The sequence below is a fragment of the Palaemon carinicauda genome, chromosome 41 (genome assembly GCF_036898095.1).
Source record: "Palaemon carinicauda isolate YSFRI2023 chromosome 41, ASM3689809v2, whole genome shotgun sequence".
Classification (NCBI taxonomy): domain Eukaryota; kingdom Metazoa; phylum Arthropoda; class Malacostraca; order Decapoda; family Palaemonidae; genus Palaemon; species Palaemon carinicauda.
Genome location: NC_090765.1, coordinates 21,554,752 through 21,572,899, shown reverse-complemented (window position 1 = coordinate 21,572,899; position 18,148 = coordinate 21,554,752). Strand labels below are relative to the sequence as shown.

Below are 18,148 nucleotides of genomic sequence, written 5' to 3'. Positions count from 1 at the left end.
CTGGAGGACGCTCAATATCGCGTCTTGTTGGACGTTCGACGTCCTGCTTTGAAGAACGCTCGACGTCACGTTTTGCTGGACGCTCAAGATCATGTCCTGTATGACGTTCAACGCTACGTCTAGAAGGACGCTCGGCGCCTCACTTTATAGGACGCTCGACGTCACGTATGGCTGTACACTTAACGACACGTTTAACTGGACGTTCGAGATCGCGTCCTAGAGGACGTTCAACATCACGTTGAGAAGAACGCTCGGCGCCTTGCTCTGATGGACGCTCAACGCGGTTGGACGCTTGACGCTCAATGTCACGTCTGGCTGCTTGACGCTTGGCGTCACGTTGGGTTGCCTGACGTTCAAGAACAAGATTATATCCACTTTCCTTATGAGGAACAATATCTCGACATTTAACAGGTGAGATGAAAAGACGTTAATCATCAAGAACCTCTTGACTGACAGCTTTACGCCGCTTGGTGTCCAGAAGAGAAGCTTCCTGACGTTCAGGATCCAGGCCTGCTACTCTTTTACTGTCTGTAGCTTGGTAACTCTGCATGAATGAAGAGAGCCTCTGTTGCATCTCTTGTAGCATATTAAAGTTCGGGTCAACTAGTTGTAATACCGGGGACGTCACGTCTATCACAAAATCGCACTCCACGCCGCTCAAAGAGCGCTCAGGGCGTCCAGATGGTAATAACCAGTCTGACGGTGGAGGGGGAGCATGAACCGAGATCATGCCCGGTTCAGACAATTGACCAGCAACTGAAAGATTATTGACAGAATCCGACGTCCTTGCAGGACGTTTAGCAGGCGAGCTCTCAACAGAAGACGGAAACCACTCCAGACTGCTCCAATGACTACAACCAGGAGCTTGCGGTGTCCTAGTAGGACACTGGTTGACTTTATCTAATTTCCACTTGAGAGGTCTGGAAGCTTGACGCCAGCCTCTTTTAGGTACTGCGTCATCTGAGGATGACGAAACCACCTTAACCTCACCTTTCCTATGGTGAGGGCAAACGTCCTGTGATACGTCAACAGGTACGCTCGAGGGGACGTCTGCTCGGAAGCTAAAGCCTCTCGTTTCCTTTCGCCGTTCGACATTCCTTCTCCCAGGGGTTGGGGAGCTTGGAAGAGGTCTAAGACTACGAGAACAACAGGCCTAAGCAGGCACACCCTCCACTGCACTAACTAAATTCACTGCACTTCTAGCACTGTCACATTTTAACTGCTTCACATCGGACATTAGTTGCGTTCTGTCCGCCGCGAGCGATTCAACCTTTGCGCCCAGAGCTTGAATAGCCACCATCATATCTTCAAGCGTAGGTTCATTAGCAATAACAATAGAAGGATCAGAAACTACAACTACAGGGGAAGGATTAGGTTTGGTGACACGGGAAGAGGAAAAGTCTCTGGAAGAATGAGAAGAACTTCGTCTCAACCTATCTCTTTCTAGTTTACGGGTATAGCGATCAAACTCTAGCCACTCACTCTCAGATAAAAGAATGCACTCATCACAACGATCACCCAACTCACATACTTTACCTCTGCATTTAATGCAGAGCGAATGGGGATCAACAGAGGCCTTATCCAACCGGGTCTTACATCCACTCACACACATTCTAAAAGTTTAGGGGGGGTGGCCATTTTGAATATTCATAAGAGAAATCAACAAGCAAGGGTCAAAATATCAAAATCCAAAAATATCCAAAAGAAAATCCAAATAAGCGAGAGTCAAAACCAAATTATTGTACATCACCAAAGTAAACAGCAATAAATCAGGTAAATAGTGAGTAGAATATCCAACGATTGGCAGGGAAGATCTGAGGAATCATGGAATGGTTCCAGGTATCTCACTGGAGGGCGCGCAGGTGGTACACCTGGCTATCCAATCGGCGATTGGCGCAAGTTTTGAATTTTCTGCCGTGACGTCAGGGACGTAAGCTATTTATAAAACTACCGGGTAAGTTATATGTTTAAACTTGCCTTTTCCTAGTTGGAATTGAGACCTCCCTCTCGGAACATGGTTTGAGTTCTCCGGTCTCTAAGAAGACCTCCCTACGGTCCACTTCACCAGGCAACACCCTCTTAATGAGAGAATGCCTTGATGAAGTCATTGAGCTTCAGCACAGCATATCATTCCCGTGTTGAAACTTGGTGACGGACAAGACGACTCTTGAACTTGGGAAAAATGCTCACCCAGTTCAAATCTAGATTTCTCTCTCATCTTTTTCTCCCTCTTAATATTACTTCAACCTTCTCCTAATTTTATAAACTTTTATGTTGCTGTCCCAACTCTATGAGTAAAATTTTCCCTATGTATATGTGTTATATGTACATATATATGTATTTGTCTTTTTCTTATTTTTTTTTTAATGGCGTGGAAGTTTCAACATCCATTATTGCCACTGGCTTGGATGTTTCTACATCCATTATTGCTGCCTGCTTTGATGAATGGGAGGAGGTGTCATGTTGGGAGGTATTTGCGCTCAAAGCTATATGTGAGAGTATTAGAGGATTTCAGCCATCCCGAAGATGATTTGGACCTTTTTGGCGGAACTATTCTCAAGTGTTGGGTCTTCGGAATCCAGGGGGATCCAATGCTTGGGGTAGGACTCTCAGCTTCTGGCCGGAAGCCCATCATTACAGATATGGGGACGATGATTCCATAGTTTCTTGGTCTCGGTCTTAACAGGCGGGTTCAGCTTACACATGTGCCTCCATACCTGTTTTGGTGCTATACTTCAGGTAGGGTATGGAATGAACCATCTGGAAAGTATACTCTCATTATGCCGATAGTGGAGAGTATAAATTTCCTTTCCGATGTGTGATACTTTTTTGATATTCTCAAGCATGTAAATCACAACTCGCTCACAAATGACAAACTACTCTCTAAAATGGATCTTTCTAATGACAAAGCACCTCTGAGTAGAGACTACTCTAGTTGGAGAACGCGTCACAAAAGGACGTGTTTCCAAATGTCGCATAGGCGAACGCTTTGATAGAACTCCCCGAGTGGAGAAAGGCACTGGGGGGGTTTAGCTGGACACCTGTAAGAGGAATGGTCATTCTCATCTTCAGGTCCGGTCCAAGGGCGTTTGGAGGGTCTGGTTAAGGGGCTACTTGCTGATGGACTGTGCATACGCCTATCTCTACCTCTAAACGAGGACGTCTAGACCTTCATCACAAAGGCGTGGTTCATGATCGTGAACAAGATGTTCGTGATCGTGAACGAGAGCGTCTAGTTCTCATTCGAGACGGCGTGAACATCCCAAATGCCTAGCTTGCAACTCGAGCGTCGACCTCACGATCGAGTACATCATTCACATGAACAGTAACCTCGCGAGCGTGAATGGTGCCCCCGTGAACAGGAGCGTCTTCCTCGCGAGTGCCGTTCTCGTGATCTAGATCGCACAGGCCTCCGAGGAGAGCGTTCGGATTGTGATGACCTATGATCCAAGAGATCTTCCGATCGTCGCGAACGGCGACCAGGGGAAGAAAGTCCAGAAGGGTGAGGCAATGGTGATGCTAGTCCTTTCGCAATTCTGATGGAAGGAGCGCTGGTCCCCAGAAGATCTACACCTGCAACCTGCGGGTTCCTGTGGAGTGAAATAAAGGGTTGAAGGTTAGGGGATGACGAGGTCCCAGGATAGAGAGAGGGTTCGTCGTCAGCAGGAGGCTGTAGGAGAGGCAAAGGTGAGCAATCACCTCGTCCACGCGTGGAAGGGCCAGGAGAAGGCGACAGATGGAACTTGCACAGTTCCAGAGCGTGAGATGTCGACGGCTCCGGAGAAGGGTCCTTCCTGGCACCTCGCTGACGAAGGCACAGTAACTCCTCCTTCAAAGTTGGTACCAAAATCCCTAAGGACGACCACACCTGCAGCAGATCTGAAAGGGAGAATGGCTCGCCAGCAACTGGAGGATAAGTTGCTCCCTCTAGGGGAAGCAACAACCACTCAGTACCCTGGGGTTGCCAAGGAGTTAATCAATCTGCTCTCCTACTCAATTGTTCCTCGTAAGAGAGCTAGCGAGGAGCTTTTGAGGCAGATTTGAGAGTGCGATAAGAAGAAGAACGCGCTCTGCTTGCCCCTGAGGGAGAACAGTCGCCCTTTGTCTTCTTTTTCCTATGCCGCCCAAATTTTTCCCATTGGGAGGCAGACCACTCGCTATACCCTGGACAATGGGAAACCCTGCTCGCATTGATGCCCTCGGCAAGCAGGAGATAAAAGAGTGCAGGTCAGTCTCCAACGACGCCTTGAAAGTCCCGCACGTGGCACCCTTGCGCCCTGAACAGGTTCGCATAATGAAGGTGATTGCAAGAGAAGACACGCAGACCTGAAAAGAAAAAGAAAAATTGAAAAAGTCCACTAACAGTCAGGAGGAAAGCGGACACGTCCGATCTCAACCGAGCCAAAAGAAAAAGTGCCATCTCTCACTGCTGTGAGAGCATATATAGAGGCAGCTGGGTAACCCCCAGCCTACCCGCTCAAGCAGTTAGGTAGGATTACCACCTCGCAATTAAAGTCTAATGGCTACCTCTAGCTGCCGCTGAAAGATAATCCACGTAAATAACGGAAGCATTGTTAGTATGGGAACAAACAATATTTACTGTAGGTAAAGTTGCTTATTCTATTGGAAACATAGTTCCATGGTCTATAATTTTACCTAAAACACAAGATAATGAGTAGTAGAAACATATGGTTTATGCATTTTACTAGAAATTAAAGTATCATATTTCAACCCAAAGCCTTAATGAGTAATGAAATTGTGTACTACGTTAAGTTTTAGCAAGTAATGTGAGGTCTCTAGGTTTACTACTGACAGCACACTGGTTAATGCTTACCATAGCTTTGCTTCCCAAGGGTTGCCTACACTGAAGTAGTCTCTCTGAACAGAGCACAGGCAAGCTAAACCCCAGAAAGGTCATGCATTATCAAAATGCAACTGAAGGAAACTCGGTTGGACATCATTTGGAAAAATCAAAGTGGTAATAATGGATTATATTTTAGATAACTTTTATTTTCAAATTCATGAATTATTTACCTTTTTTACTTGAACAGTGAACTGGTTTTTGGTTTTACCAATTGCCCAAACTTTCCGTTTTTCCCCATGTAAGAAATTAGCCCCAGGGAAAATATAGGCCAGGATATATATCCCCCTGGAGAAATTTTGTCCTAGGATAATATACCCCTCTCTGGGACAAGATTCCACCAACCCCACTGATGTAAAAAGTGTATGGCTACAGTGACGTATAGCAACTACAATTTCACGGTAACTTTTACGGTAGGCCTGCATCTAATGTAGTGAACATCTCTGTAAAATCTCATTGTGTTATTCCTTAAACTTTAAAGTGGGTGCCAGTTTAGTATGTGGCCTACCTTTCGAATGGGCCTTTGAAATTCTATCTGTTTTAGTATGTGACCTAACCTAACCTAACAAGCCAGGTAGGCCACATACTAAACCAGAATAAAAAAGGTAGGCAACATACTAACCAGCACCTTAAAGTGTTATAAGTGTTGCTGTGGCCTGATTGGTAACGTCTCTGCCTGATGATCGCCAGTCGGGGGTTCGAGTCCCGTTCAAACTCGTTAGTGCCATTAGTGTCTGCAACCTTACCATCCTTGTGAGCTAAGGTTGGGGGGTTTGGGGGAGCCTATAGGTCTATCTGCTGAGTCATCAGCAGCCACTGCCTGGCCCTCCCTGGTCCTAGCTTGGGTGGAGAGGAGGCTTGGGCGCTGATCATATTCTATATGGTCAGTCTCTAGGGCATTGTCCTGCTTGCTATGGCAATGTCACTGTCCCTTGGCTCTGCCATTCATGAGCGACCTTTAAACCTTTAAACCTTTAAGTGTGATTCTGAGTTATCTTTTATTGAAGATCAACATATTCTCATTGTAACTCGACTGAAGGTTGTCAAGACAAAAAAGTGTCGTAGGTGTCAATCATAAGGGAAGGAATTATTTGTGATTAACTTTTAGAAGGTAAATGTCCATAATATGTCCACCCAGTGCTTTTGTTGTTAAATATATTTTAGTCAGGTAAAACACATAAAAAGAAATAAATTCTTCTCAATACATTATCCTTGCAAATACGTAATAAGAGAAAAATGTTATTTTTATTAGTAAAATAAATTTTTGAATATACTTACCCGATAATCATGTAGCTGTCAACTCCGTTGCCCGACAGAATTCTATGGAGGGATACGCCAGCTATCACAATACTAGAAGGGGGTGTACTTACCAGCGCCACCTGTGGCCAGGTACTATAGTACTTCTTGTTGACACCTCCTCAATTTTTCCTCGGTCCACTGGTTCTCTCTGGGGAGGAAGGGAGGGTCGATTAAATCATGATTATCGGGTAAGTATATTCAAAAATTTATTTTACTAATAAAAATAACATTTTTCAATATTAAACTTACCCGATAATCATGTAGCTGATTCACACCCAGGGGGGTGGGTGAAAAACCAGTGTACAAGACTAAAGGATAGCTAAGTATCCCGTATTTCATATAATCAGTTATCCACAATAACAATGAAATAATAAGTACCTGGTAAGGAAGTCGACTTGAACCGTTACTCTGCCTTTAATAAGATCGTCTTCCTTACTGAGCGCAGCGTTCCTCTTGGGAGGCTGAATCAACTCAAAGGTGCTAAAGTATACAGGGCTGCAACCCATACTAAAGGACCTCATCACAACCTTTAACCTCGGCGCTTCTCAAGAAAGAATTGACCACCCGCCAAATCAACAAGGATGTGGAAGGCTTCTTAGCCGACCGTACAACCCATAAAAAGTATTCAAGAGAAAGGTTAAAAGGTTATGGGATTATGGGAATGTAGTGGCTGAGCCCTCGCCTACTACTGCATTCGTTGCTACGAATGGTCCCAGGGTGTAGCAGTACTCGTAAAGAGACTGGACATCTTTGAGATAGAATGATGCGAACACTGACTTGCTTCTCCAATAGGTTGCATCCATAACACTCTGCAGAGAATGGCTCTGTTTGAAGGCCACTGAAGTAGCCACAGCTCCCACTTCATGTGTCCTTACCTTCAGCAAAGCACGGTCTTCTTCCTTCAGATGAGAATGTGTTTCTCTAATCAGAAGCCTGAATAGTAAGAAACTGAGTTCTTAGAACTTGGAAAATAAGGTTTCTTGATAGCACACTATAAGGCTTCTGATTGTCCTTGTAAAGGTTAAGACCTTTTAAGATAGTACCTAAGAGCTCTAACTGGGCAAAGTACTCTCTTCAGATCATTCCCCACCAAGTTGGACAGGCTTGGGATCTCGAACGACTTAGGCCAAGGACGTGAAGGAAGCTCGTTTAGCAAAAACCGAGCTGCAAGGAACATGTAGCCGTTTCAGATGTGAAAACAATGATCCTGCTGAAGGCGTGGATCTCACTTACTCTTTTAGCTGTTGTCAAGCACACGAGGAAAAGAGTTTTTAATGTGAGGTCCTAAAAAGAGGCTGATTGGAGAGGTTCAAATCTTGATGACATAAGGAACCTTAGGACCACGTCTAGATTCCAGCCTGGAGTGGACAACCGACGTTCCTTTGAGGTCTCAAAAGACCTAGGGAGGTCCTGTAGATCTTTGTTGGTGGAAAGATCCAAGCCTCTGTGGCGGAAAACCGCTGCCAACATACTTCTGTAACCCTTGATCGTAGGAGCTGAAAGGGATCTTACTTTCCTTAGATATAACAGGAAGTCAGCAATCTGGGTTACAGTGGTACTGGTTGAGGAAACTGCATTGGTCTTGTACCAGCTACGGAAGACTTCCCCTTGAGACTGATAGATTCTGAGAGTGGATGTTCTCCTTGCTTTGGCAATCGCTCTGGCTGCCTCCTTCGAAAAGCCCCTAGCTCTTAAGAGTCTTTCGAAAGTCTGAAGGCAGTCAGACGAAGAGCGTGGAGGATTGGGTGTACCTTCTTTACGTGAGGTAGACTTAGAAGGTTCACTCCTAGAGGAAGAGTCCTGGGAATGTCGACCAGCCATTGCAGTACCTCTAAGAACCATTCTCTCGCGGGCCAGAGCGGAGCCAACCAACGTCAGCCGTGTCCCTTTGTGAGAGGAGAACTTCTGAAGTACCCTGTTGACAATCTTGAACGGCGGGAATGCATACAGGTCGAGATGGAACCAATCCAGCAGAAAAGCATCCACGTGAACTGCTGCTGGGTCTGGAATCGGAGAACAATACAACAGGAGTCTCTAGGTTATCGAGGTAGTGAACAGATCTATGATTGGCTGACCCCACAGGGCCCAAAGTCTGCTGCAAACATTCTTGAGAAGGGTCCACTCTGTGGGGATGACCTGACCCTTCCGTCTGAGGTGATCTGCCATGACATTCATACCGCCCTGAATGAACCTCGTTACCAGTTAGCTTTCGATCTTTAGACCAGATGAGTAGGTCCCTTGCGATCTAGAACAACTTCCACGAAAGAGTCCCTCCCTGCTTGAAGATGTAAGCCAGGGCTGTGGTGTTGTCAGAGTCCACCTCCACCACTTTGTTAAGCTGGAGGGACTTGAAGTTTATCAAGGCCAGAATAACCGCCAACAACTCCTTGCAATTGATGTGAAGTGTCCTTTGCTCCTGATTCCATGTTCCCGAGCATTCTTGTCCGTCCAAAGTCGCACCCCAGCCCGTGTCTGATGCGTCCGAGAGGAGACGGCGGTCGTGTTTCTGAACAGCCAAAGGTAGACTTCCTTGAGAAGAAAGCTGTTCTTACACCACGCGAGAGAAGACCTCCTCTCTTCGGAAACAGGAACTGAGACCGTCTCTAGCGTCATGTCCTTTATCCAGTGAGCAGCTAGATGATACTGAAGGGGGGGGAGGTGGAGTCTCCCTAACACGATGAACAGGGCCAGCGATGAAAGTGTCCCTGTTAGACTCATCCACTACTTGACTGAGCATCGGTTCCTTCTCAGCATGCTCTGGATGCATTCTAGGGCTTGGAAGATCCTTGGGGCCGACGGAAAAGTCCGAAAAGCTCGACTCTGAAGATCCATACCCAAGGAGACAATGGTCTGGGATGGGACGAGCTGAGACTCCTCAAAATTGACCAGGAGGCCCAGTTCCTTGGTCAGATCCATAGTCCATTTGAAAATCTCCAGACAGCGACGACTTGTGGGAGCTCTTAAAAGCCAGTCGTCTGACGGAGCCGGACACAAGATCATGGTACTGCTGCACAGTCTGTGAACTGTCAATCATGGGCAAGCGAGGAAGTACAGTGACAACCCGAATCTGTCTAGACTGTCTGGGTCGTACAGACAACTCCTTATCGGGTTGCTGAGGTTGCCGCACTGCGTCACAACAAGTCACTTCTGTTGGTTGTTGAACGTCTTCCCCGTGACACATTGACTCCGTAAACAAAAAATCCTCTAACAAGGACTAAGCTTGGACTGCATGTCTTGCAACACAGCTCAAGGTCTATGGGAGCAGGTGTGGTAACAGACGGGATTAGCGACTGAAGTGGAACCATTACCTTCCCTGGAAGCATGTTATGCTTAAATAAAAGTCCATAGGAGGCTATGCAGCTAAAGGCTCCCTCCAAATGACAGAGTCCTCAAGGGAATATCAGAAGGAGGGAGAAAAGAACTTTCTCATCTACAGGGACCATATCCTAGAAAAGCTAAGTTCTCTCAGTGAGGGTTCACTGGTGCAAAAGCAGCAGACTAGAAGGCAACGTTATGAAACTGCTTGACAGTCTAGTGAGTTGGCAACAACCAAAGATGTGTGACTGAGAAGCATGCGGTAAGGTATGCAGAGCATGTTGTATGCAGAGTATGCTGTATGCAGAGCATGCTGTATGTAGAGCATGTTGTATGCAGAGCATGCTGAATGCAGAGCATGCTGTATGCAGAGCATGTTGTATGCAGAGCATGCTGAATGCAGAGCATGCTGTATGCAGAGCATGTTGTATGCAGAGCATGCTGTATGCAGAGCATGCTGTATGCAGAGCATGCTGTATGTAGAGCATGTTGTATGCAGAGCATGCTGAATGCAGAGCATGCTGTATGCAGAGCATGTAGTATGCAGAGCATGCTGTAAGCAGAGCATGCTGTATGTAGAGCATGCTGTAAGGTAAGCAGAGCGTGTGCATGGCGTTTAACATTTCTCAGAAATTCCATGACCAGTGCTAGAGTGCTTTATGCATGCTTGCATGGGGTTTTAATATCAACATAATATTTACCTTACATTCATAACTCATGATTCATATTTTTGCCATATTTTGCGATATTGTTAAAAATATATTGCCAGGAATACAAATATATTTTTATAAGTAATACAAATAACCTCCATTATCATAAGGTTTGAAAATGGAGGTAAAGTATGCTGAACAGCAGAGTCAGAACGAGCTGGAACAACAATAGTTGTGGTTTCCTCTTCAAGACTCTGTTGAGGGAACACCTGAGGCTCAGTCTGCAAAGGCTGATCAAAGGAAGTAGCAGAAGGTAGGCGCATGGGTGGAGGAGGCTGACTCCTGGCATGAGTGGCTGAACTCAAGGGTTGCGCTTGCTGAGTGGTTGGCGGATGCGCAGTAGCAAGTTCCTGAGGAACGAGTTGAGGTTCCTGCGGTGTGAGCTGAGAGCGAAAAGGTAGTGGCTGCGCAGAACGCAGTAAAAATCTCGCAAGTTGAGGCTCCTGAGGCGCAAGGCTAAGGTGTTGAGGTGCTTGCCTTGAGGAGGGTTGAGCTCGCTGCAGCGAGAGCTGAGGAGACTGACTCATGGATGGGAGAGGTTGTACCTCAAGCGAGTGTTGCCTCACTGGTGGAACAGCAAGTGGAAGCGGAGGAAGAGAGGTATAAGCCTCCTGTTCCCATTGCTGAGGTTGCCTTAAGGAAGGCGGAGGGAGCTGCACACCACTGGGATCAGTAAACTCATAACGTGGCTCAACATCGTACGCCTGGCAGGCGGTACTGCGGTCAGGCGGAGCGAGCGCAGGCGGAGCGAGCGCAGGCGGAGGGAGCGCAGGCGGAGGGAGCGCAGGCGGAGCGAGCGCAGGCGGAGCGAGCGCAGGCGGAGCGAGCGCAGGCGGAGGCGCAACCTTCTCAGCCCGATACTCACGCATCAAGACCGAAAGTTGTGACTGCATGGACTGCAGTAGAGTCAACTTGGGGTCGGCAGACACTAAGGTCTGCTGAGGTAAAGCCTTAACAGCAGAGATCTGTTGCGGCAGAACCTTACTCCTCTTAGGCGGAGTGCATTCAACTGATGACTGAGGAGAGTCAGAGCTAACCCAATGACTGCATCCGGGTTGTTGAACTCTAACTTCGTACGTCTGGCATAGGTCTGGACTTTACGTTTAAGAGGTCTTGAGACCTGAGACCAGCGTTTTCTCCCCTAAATTTCTTCTGCAGACGAGCAAAATAAGGGCTCAATCGTCTGCGGGTGGGAGTGACGGTCTCGGTAAGACACGCCCACAACCACCGAGGATACTTCTGTGCGCCGATCAAGGCCTGCTGAACCCTTTTGCCCTTCGACATTGCTTCTCCCCTGGGCTTGGGAGCTTGCAAGAGGTCCCGGACTGGGAGGACGACTGGCGCGCACAGAAGTACCCTCACGCACAACACTGACACACTTTGCGCTAATCACTTATCACTTTGATTTTCTGTTTGCACTTATTTCACTGAACTCGAAACTTTAAGTGGTTTGTACCTGAAACACGCAATTCTATCCTTTCTCAAAAGGTAGTAATTGCGAAAACAGAATTACAATGTAACAGAAAAATCTAATGAAAGATAAATAATTCAGTGGCTGGAAAGAGACTAAACACTAGATCACTCTAGAAACGTTTACCTTCTTCCCCTAAAGAGACTAGGGAGAAGAGCAAAAACGATAACAACGTTACTCGCTTGAATGAAACGTTTATCCTCCTCTTTCTCCCTCCGTCTCTATCTCTCTCTCTCTCTCTCTCTCTCTTGACTTAGAACCTGAGAGAAGAGCCCAATCATATATATCGTTAAAACATATTATTGTTAAAGGAAAAAACTGAAATATTTCCCAAAATGAAAAGTTCCTTTATTAGGATTAAAACCATTAAGTTAAGAAAGAATGAACAAAACGCTAGACACGGTTACTCTTACTGCAACGTGAAACCGTGAAAATTCTTTCTCTATCGTAACGATAGAGCGCAAGTTGAACGTTCTGAACGTCAACAACTGCAGAGACAAAACAAAACGTTAGTTCAACTTTGAAAACAGTACGAGACTATCAAAGAAATTCTTTCAAAGACATTAAAATAGCATAATATGTTAACAGGTAAAACCAAAATGACGGGCTCAATGTTAATTAACTTCGGTACCAAGAAAAGACCGCCTACTATTAGGAAGGTCGAATATAAACAAATATAAAAATTAATTTTAATAAGTTTATAATAAAAGGAAGTTAATCGAAGAGGCCTATAAGAGGCGGAGAGATATAAAATAAATCTATAACTTTTGTTAAGCAAAATTAAGAAAGAGAGTCTATACTCTCTTAGAAACCAACACTTCCGTCTAAGGGAAGGGTCGGCCATTTAAAGGTGAAAGAGAGTTCATACTCTCTTCGTCACCATAATTAATCAAATTAATTCCAAAAGCTAACTAAGCTAATATAGAAGTTTCCAGTAAAGCGACAGCCGAAATCAAAGAGAAATACTTCACCAAAGTCGTGAAAATACTCCAAGAACATAAGCGTATCCCAGAACGTCTTGCCGGAAGCACGACAGAGGAAAAATTGAGGAGGTGTCAACAAGAAGTACTATAGTACCTGGCCACAGGTGGCGCTGGTAAGTACACCCCCTTCTAGTATTGTGATAGCTGGCGTATCCCTCCATAGAATTCTGTCGGGCAACGGAGTTGACAGCTACATGATTATCGGGTAAGTTTAATATTGAAAAAAATTAAATTATCTTATGGTACATAAAATATTTTTTTAAGCCTTGTTTATCTTCACAGTGACATGGAGAGTAGCTCCTGTTACTTCGTATGTTCGTCCTTATTCTATCAAGCTCCAACCCCTTTGCGCACTGTAATTGCGCCAAAGTCGTGTTTATCCTTTACCTTGCTGCGCGTGCGTGAAAAAAAAAAAATTTCTCCCATTTTGTGGGCTCTGTAAAATGAATTGGCCTATCAGAATCTAGATACATTATAATCTCACCATTTCATTGGTCCTTGATGAAAACCGTTATTCATGCATAGCCTTACTGTGCGTGCGGGAAAAAAAAATAGTTTTTTTTCTCCGTTTTGCAGGCTCTGTAATATGAATTGGCCTATCAGAATCTAGATACATTATCATCTCACCATTTCATTGGTCCTTAATGAAAAACGTTATTCATGCATATCCGTGAAGCCTGCTCATTTTCAAATTACAAAGCATTCCTTGGCCTCTGGTGACCACTTGGTCGCTTGACCGTTCATTAGTTCAGTGATGGCGACTCTTTGCACTAATTGTGAATTTACCCCAGACGAGGATATTAGACTATTTTTAACAAATAACAAAGAAACTTTTAAAATTTTTGCGTAATCATGGTGTGCTTCCTTCAGAAATAACTTGCCCAAAGTGTTACAAACCGTGTTCTTTACAATCTGATCGTCGTTCTTGGCAGTGTCACGGTAAATTTAGAAAACTGAAAAGTACAAAGCGTATCCAGTGTAAATTCTTTATTAGTGACTTTAAGCATACCTTTTGGAAAACTGTCATTTTGAAGCATGGAAATTAATCCTTTCCGTTAACCTGTGGTTACAGAAAAGTTTTACTCACTCTGATGTTCTCAGGAACCTAAGTTTGAGTCATGAAACCAGTGATAATTGGAGGAGCTATTGTTCCTAGGTAACTGAACACTTTGTTGAAAACCAGCCAGCAAGAGGGCCAGACATTTTTGTTGAAATAGACGAGTCGAAGTTTGGCAAGTCCAAATACGGACGTGGTCGAGAAATTCCTGGTGTGTGGGTTTTTGGCGGTATAGACCGTGTCTCTAAGAGATTTTTAGTAGTGCCACTAATTGAAACTCCTCATAGAGATGCTGCAACATTAATTCCTCTAATTCAAAAATATATACGGCCCAGTAGCATCATAGTCAGTGACGAGTGGGCCGCATACAAGAAAATTAGTGAATACGGTTACTATAAATCATAGTAAAGCCTTTGTGGACCCTGAAAATCCAGAAATTCATACCCAGAACATTGAACGCTTATGGAGGGACATTAAGTCTTATGTTCTCAAGTCTGGTAATCAGAGACAGTACTATAGGCAATATATCTCTCGTTACGTATTTATAAGGTCTGTCCCTAACAACAAGGAGTTATTGCACCGGTTCTTTCTTGCAGCTGGAAAATTGTACCCGCCATTTGGACATACAACCAACCCAGAAACCAGTGGCGATAACACCGAACCGGGACCAAGTGGCCTTGACCCACAACCGGGACCGAGTGGCCTTACCACAGAACCAGGACTCATTGGGGCATCAAAAAACAATGAGCTGGTTTTCTCTCCTGATTTGGCGGATTCCGACTACAACTCGGACTATTAAGGTAAGCCATTATAGATTTAAGGCACAGTGAACAAAGGATACGACACTCGAATTACTGGAATGTCCAGGTAAATACTGGAATCCCCTTGAAAATTACCAAAATCCCCTACAATATCACTGCAAACCCTTAGAAATTAATAAATAATGTGTTTTTACTAAAATACGTTATTTTTATGTTTATAGCATTCATGTTTTTTTAAATAATTGTAGGTAGAACCTTGGCTAGGGGTCGTGACCAAGGAAAGTTTGTGACCTGGGAAAGTTTGTGACCTGGGAAGAGGATCCGGGGGATAGCCCCGTCTAGGGGTTGTGACCTGGGAACTATTAGGTTAGGTTAGGTGGGTTTGTTAGGTTCTGTACCCTTTTATATATTGTGTAAAGGGTATATAGAAAAAATGCTTTAAAATACACATTTTATTTAATTAATTTACTAAAAAAGTGTAAATTAATAAAAACATATTTATCGATTTCTAAGGGTTTACAGTGATATTGTAGGGGATTTTAGTAATTTTCAAGGGGATTCCATTGTTTACCAGGGGATTCCATTGTTTACCTGGGGATTCCAGTAAATCCAGTGGTTTCCAGTAATTTGTGGTTCCCGCGTAGCGCAAAATACGACCGAGCTAAGATCAGTTGAATATTCAATAGAAAACGGGACTCGGAAGACAACAGGCCAATGATAGTTTCGTTAAGTGTTGTTCCTCATATTTTTTCATGAAAAAATTTTTTCCGTTATTTTTCTTGTTGTCTTGTTGTGTTTTGCCGCTATTCGTTATTTTTCAGTACCCAACCTGATGTTCTATAAATTACTGTTGGGTGGTCATACTAGGAAAACGATACATTTGCGGAAGTTAATAACATCAGAAGACAACAAAACAAGAAAACTGACGAAAAAAATATTTTTTTTCATGAAAAAGGCGCTGGGTGGGTTTAATAGGAAAAATTACTAAGTTGGTAACCTGGGATGGGGAGTCCCAGAGCTTGGACCCAGCTAGGTCTATGACCTGGGAAGGGGGTGGAGGTCCAGAGGGCTTGCTCGTGTCTAGGTCTGTGACCAGGGAACTACTAAGTTAGGTTAGGTTGGCGTGTTAGGTTTTGCGGTCTTTTACAAATCTTAAGTGTTAAATAATCACGTTTTTTCTGTTTTTGCCCCCAATGTCCCAGGTTCCCATTAGTGTCAGGCTGGAAAGGGCGTGAGAACGGTTTATTAGTGGAAATATAGATCAAAGCTTCTATGTAAGTGGGGAGGGAGAAATGGCCTATAAGGGGGGGGGGAGAAATCTTAGGCATATAATTCACCTCCGCCCCCAGAGAATAACAGTCGAGGCTATTATTCCACCCGGGGAATACCGGAAGTTTCTTTTCCTGGGAGGAATTCGATCATTGACTAATTTTCCCGTGGGAATTTCAGTCAGGAGGGGGAGGGGGGATTTCCTGCTACACAGTTTTGCTAAAGTTACCCCAAATACACGAGCCAGTGATGATAGAAGTGATGCTAAATAAACCATACTATTTTCATTGGTTTCTTACCTTTTAATTCACATCATTAAACAGTTTTTTACCATATAAATATATCACAATGAGTTAGTATGTAAAAGGTTGTAAAAACATACCAGTAGGCTTGTCCTAGGACGTCATTAGTCCAAGTTCGATGACAGTACTCTACTCAATATATCCTGTCATGATTGATATTTCACTAGACTCTGTTTTATGACGAACAATTTAATACACGAACTACTAATACAACACACACACACACACACACACACACACACACACACACACACATGATACAGTCTATTATGTGAACGTAAATACACAATGAGGATTTGTTGATCCATGCCATGGAGATATAGGTGTTGTTCTTCACATCACTAGTTAATGTTTGGACTTGTTCAGAATTTTAAAAACTGCAATAATTAATTCAAATTATGTAATATTATTGTTTAAGAGTATAAATAAATATTTCAGATTATGAAATGAGCCTTCTTGTGAAATACACAGAATATAATTATTTAGAAAATGTCTATCATAGCCACATAATCTCAAATGCCAAGAAACTTCAAACACAAACAAGCATCCATAATCCATTCACCAACACATTGAAATTTATTTTGTTTCCTTTGATTCCACAAATAACACAATAATATATTTTCAAAAGACTGGATTTTTAAAAAACCTCTTACTGGCACACACGAAAAAATACCTAACTCCAATTACTGAATCAAAGGAAAGGAAGCATAGCATTGGCATTGCTGCTTAAAAAAGAAAAAAATATTTAAAACCAAAATCGTTCAGGGCCATTGAAATTAGGAAAAATAAATTCAAGAGCCTTGGAACCGTCGTGGACTGACCATTGACCACCCAGATTATGTGCAAGTTTGCAACAAATTGACAGAATGACAGTTGACTATTGACACAACCGTCACTCAGTACTGTCATGGTAACCCCGTCTCAGATTCAGATTTCAGTTCAGGACTCAGTCAGTACCAGTGTTGCCACTTATGGAGATTTATCCCTAGATTTGGGAATTTATTCCTAGATTTGGGGATTTTTGGTGTCTGATGGGGATATTTTGTACAAATTTCTATGAAGAAACAGAGATGAATATAAATTTATATTGTTGAAATAAGTTTACTTGCACTTATGAGAAGTAGACCTATCGTGAATAATTTCTATATTAGTAAAGCCTACAAGATCTGAAGGAAATTTACTTGTGGCAATGGGAAATTTTGTGTTTTTGGGGGATTTTTCATTGAGATTTGGGGATATTTAGACTACCTCATCTGGTAACACTGGTCAGTACTGTCAGTGTCTCAGTGAGTCAGTTTTAATCCTAGCGACAGGAAACTGTCTGTCAACTTTGTGATCAATTGCGTTTTATTTACCTATGGTAATATTTTGAGTGGCTGACTTAAACAAACTTGGAACTTGATGCGAAAACGATATAAGTTCATCATGTCCACTTCCTGTGAAATGTTCATTTTGACATCTAATCCAATAACCCAACGTCCTGAAGAGTGCCTATTTCAACTTCAAGTTAACAGAAACAGCCATCATTTGTAAGTAATGGAGATCTAAGCAGTGTTGTTTATTTCTTACTTTTAGTTTGTAAAGTTACCTCATAAATGCTTTGTTGTTATGAGTGGTCTATGTAAATTTCCATAAACTATGTTTGGTTACCATTCGGTAGATTATATTCTCATCTGCAATGTACTTATCACATTCTTTATATATATATATATATATATATATATATATATATATATATATATATATATATATATATATATATATATATATATATATATATATATATATATATATATATATATATATATATATATATATATATATATATATACATACTATTAAGTCCCATTTATTTTTATTGGTAAATTTATAGATAAACAAGGACAACATTCCTAAGAGAAAAAAGAAAAACTTTTACTACAGTAAATGTTCTTTCAATGAATTTGAACTATTATTTCCACTGCAAATGTGCCGTTCTACTATTATGGACCAGCGCTTCCCAATGGAGAGAGTTGGGATCCTGAAATTTTGGGTGTGTGAAAACAGGACAAAAAGTGATTATTCAACACTTATGAGATTTGTAGAAGGGTACAGAACCTTATAAACCCACCTAACCCAAT

General features: G+C 43.1%; 1 long non-coding RNA gene across 1 annotated transcript in view; it reads right to left on the bottom strand.

Moving 5' to 3' along the window:
• The window catches only part of LOC137632311 (uncharacterized), a 192,027-nt gene extending 175,786 nt beyond the window's left edge, over positions 1 to 16,241 (bottom strand). Inside the window, exon 1 of the long non-coding RNA XR_011042041.1 lies at positions 16,109 to 16,241. This is a non-coding gene — a long non-coding RNA (uncharacterized lncRNA). The remainder of the gene's footprint in view (positions 1 to 16,108) is intronic.
• Between the last annotated feature and the right edge of the window lie 1,907 nt (positions 16,242 to 18,148).